At 44.2% G+C, this 3,945-nt stretch overlaps 1 protein-coding gene across 1 annotated transcript in view; it reads left to right on the top strand.

Moving 5' to 3' along the window:
* The window catches only part of NR6A1 (nuclear receptor subfamily 6 group A member 1), a 71,104-nt gene that overhangs the window by 4,274 nt on the left and 62,885 nt on the right, over nucleotides 1-3,945 (top strand).

Consider the following 3,945-nt stretch of genomic DNA (forward strand, 5'->3'; position numbering starts at 1 on the left):
CTCATTGCCTCCTGTTTTGCTGCTTTGTGAAGCTTTTCTTTGCCCAGTGCTGTTCTCTTGCTTACCTGGTACGTGCTGATTGAGTCCATCACCTTAACACTTGAGTTGACCTTTAGTATTTCACTTGGATTTACACGGGGCCTCTGCTCAGTGAACTGTCCCTATCACAGGATGATATCCATAAAAATGACACTTCCTAGTCTTGAAAAAAATCCCCAGGCCCATTGGAGACATGTGAAAAGGACACCCAGCAGGAAGAGAGGCCCATGGCCTGAAATATTCATCAATCATTTTCCTGGCACCAGGAAACCAATCAACTCTTCTAAGGGGGAGAGCGTAATCAATCACACGATGTGGGAAACAGGCACTGCCAGAAATGTCCCCTCGTGCACAGAAGGAAAGGGTTGTGTTCGTCCTGACCCACAAGTGGGAACTTACACCCTCAGTGGAAAGGACTCGTCCTTTGGAAGAGGCAAACTGGGCAGACAACAGCTCACGTTGGATTGGCAGCTCCAGCCTGCACTGAAGATTTTGTTTCCAGTAATGCTGAGCTGGTTTGTTTTGAGATACTTTTTCTTTACCTTCCTGTAGCTGGCAGGTGAAGGGTTTGTTTCCTGTTCCCAAACCTCTGTGTTCTGATGTGGCAGGTCCAGCTGCAGCATGTTTTTGTCTAGAGGATCAGAATTTTAAAATTTTACTTTTTTCTTCATGAAACAACCTAAGTTGGAAACAGCTTCTCTTGCAAACTGGTGCTGGGAAAGAAATGCACCTCTGGGTGCTTGACCTCTGAGTTATGCTAAAAAATATATGTATAGATACATATAGATATATATATAGATATATAGGTTACCCAATAATAAGTAAACAGTAGTTGTCAATATCTGTGGAATATTTTATTGTAGCATGTGGACAGGGGTTATTTGAATTCAAATAATAATCTGAAATTCAAATACATTGAAATTCAAATAATTTGAATTCAAATAAGAAATACTGGAAAATAATCTAGAAAGATGCTATAAATTGGAACAAGAGAGTTGTTTGTAGCTTTTTTTTTTTCCTAGGGAAACCTCTACAAAAATTGCTGCGTAAGAAATGCCACAATTATGGCAAAATAAATGGCAGTGCCACAGCCTTTCTCATCTTGTTCAGTCCACGAGGCAGCAGATCACACTGGGGTGATTTTTTCTGAGTGAGATGTTTCAGACGTGGCTGGGTGGGGGTGCAGGGGGTGCTGGGTCACCAGCCCTACCCACCACTGCCCAAGCAGAACGTGGCCATCTGTGGAGCACCAGTGGGGAGCAGCTTGAAAAGAAAGAATAGATTTCCCTTAGCAATGTATGTAACAATTATTTTGGAATTGTAAAACTTGTAATCATACATCTTAAAACCTGAGATTAAAAGAGGCAACGTTTGCATTTGCTGCCTTTTCATGAAAATCAGCAAAACGTGAAGTCCTGTGTTATTTTTTTAAGTTTTAAGTTAGATTAAATGTGAATTAAGATTTCAGATTGCTCTTCAGATTGCAGCAGTATATACTAAATTCAATCCAGACTGAATTTCCCCTTGAAAAGATTAGGAGCATCCTCTTTAAAAATGCGGATATTTTTCCTGTATTTAAGGTGATTTCCTAGTATAAGTGGAGATAAATCTCCACAAGTATCCAAGTGCTAGGAATGATGCTTCTGTCCTGATGAACATTTTCTGTCAAACAGTTTCTGATGTGCTTTTTAAGACGCTTAGATGTGTTACCACAATTAAAAGCTACTACGAGATGTGGTGTCCTGCAAAATGAGATTATAGCAGTAGGCAGATGTGGCTGGAATGAGCCCCGAAGAGAAAGGGAAGTGTTTCTGGAATTGCAAGCAGCAGGAGCTAATACAGTTTGCAAACATGGGAGACAGGAGGCAGAGAGGTAGGTGGGGAGAAAGAATCCAATTTCCCTTGATTCCTGCCCGTTTGTAATCCCTGTCCCTGGGAGGCCAAATGCTTAATGTAAGTAAGCCTTTCACTCCAACAAAACCCGGGATCCTGGTGGTGGTGGGGCTGAGAGGGAAGTGCTGGGTGGGGCTGTGGGTCTCTGGATTTCACAAGCAGGACACTGGAACCAATAATGTAATGAAACCTGGAGTCTGAAGGACTGGTCAGGTATTGCAGCCATTGGCATGAGCCACAGTCACTTCCAGGTGGCCTGTGGGAAATGAAGACCTCACAAAAACGGGAGAGCAACACCCACCACGGTTCCCAACTGACACTCTGAGCGTTCACCTTGTGCCTTGGTCCTTGTACGACGTGCAGGGAGAGCCGTGGCTCTGGGGATTGATTTACAGTGCAGAGGATTTCATATTCTAACACGTCCCTCCCATGTGCTGAACCACAGGACTCGCAGGTTCAAATCCCAAATGCCAGCAGTAGGATTGATGTGACAGTGAGCATGTGCTGCCACTGCCCATCCTGTGCCGTAGCTGAACGTGGCAGGAGCACATTGCACCAGGCAGCTGGGAAGCTTTTCCCTCTAGTGCTGATTTAATGTTAATTATACACCCAGTGGTTGATTTGGATGATGCAGTGCTTCTGTGTACATGTGGTAACAATGAGGAAGCTTGTTCCAATGTGTAGTGCTTGTACCTATTTTTCACATTCAAGGCTTGTGTCGTGATCCTCAGAGCACAGTTCACTCCCTAAGTACTGCCCAGCCTCCTGATGCCGGGGCTGGTGCAGTCAGCCAGGTCCTGGCAGAGTGCAGCTCAAGTCCATTACAGTCAGGAGCTGTAATATTAGCTCCACTAATTAAAATTGGGAGATAAATGCTGTGAAATTAATTAACCTTGAGGTTAGGGCAAACAGCTGTTTTCAGACTGATCACATGTCTGTGCTTCTCCGGGATCCCAGTGAGTCAGTGCCATTCCTGCACTGGCTGCTGGATCCCACGGGCACGTAACCTGTGCTGTGGTGAAAAGGTCCAGTCACAGGGTGTTTCCAGCCTGGTGCACTGGTTGGGGTTTGGAACAACTCGCCCCTGGGAACATTGGGTAATTTTCAACATGATTTCTGACATATTTTGTATATCATAATGTACATGAATATTAATCTGGGCTGATATTAACTCTTAAAAAAAATCATCTCTTGTATAATATCAGACAATTCTGGTCTTTTAATGAAGGTAACTCTAGTGGTCTCTAGATGGATTTTGCTACAGTAATATGCCTTGTGTTGGCCAACACTTTATCAGTGATCAAAAAGTCAATAAAGAATTTCCCCAGATTTACAGAATGATTATGCAATTGATCTTCCAATACTGGAGTAGGCTGGGCTGCCTGGTGGGCAATATCCTGGTCAACCAAAACGTACTCCAGGTAGAGAAGATGCAAAATTTTATGCCCAGGGACAAAGCCTGTGGGATGGAGCACTGCATGCTGAGAGGCACTGGATTTGAAACAGATGATCACTTTCATTTTAGGGCATGCCTCGAGGCTCTTTTCATCATCATCATTTTTCTACAAAGCTTTGCTGCTTGACTGTGTATGAACTTTGCTCTTTTGATAGCCTAAAAGTGTAAAACAAGATGCAAATGTGTATGATCCCCCTTTGGAGGAATGAGCTGCCCTGATGCACCTTGCTGTTACCAAGGGCTGGCTGTGGATGGCACCTCCATCCACACCACCCCATTTTTCCCAGGAGCAGAGCCTGCTAAATCTCCCAGGGAAGCACCAGCTTTCCAGAAGGGCCCACTGTGCTCTGCCTCAGAAAACACAGGCGGCTTCTGGAAACCCATCCCATCCCATATGGGGTAATGCTGATACCGCAGCAACATGCAGCTCCTTTCTGCTTTGATTTTTGTGCCTCAGGAGGCACGTCAGGAATCCTGTGACTTTTGATGGCATCAATAAATCAGATACCATGCTGACAGAATTTTACTGGAATGTAAACAGGCATTTAAAATAACAA

The sequence above is a fragment of the Chiroxiphia lanceolata genome, chromosome 21, assembly GCF_009829145.1.
Source record: "Chiroxiphia lanceolata isolate bChiLan1 chromosome 21, bChiLan1.pri, whole genome shotgun sequence".
In the NCBI taxonomy this organism is placed as follows: Eukaryota; Metazoa; Chordata; class Aves; order Passeriformes; family Pipridae; genus Chiroxiphia; species Chiroxiphia lanceolata.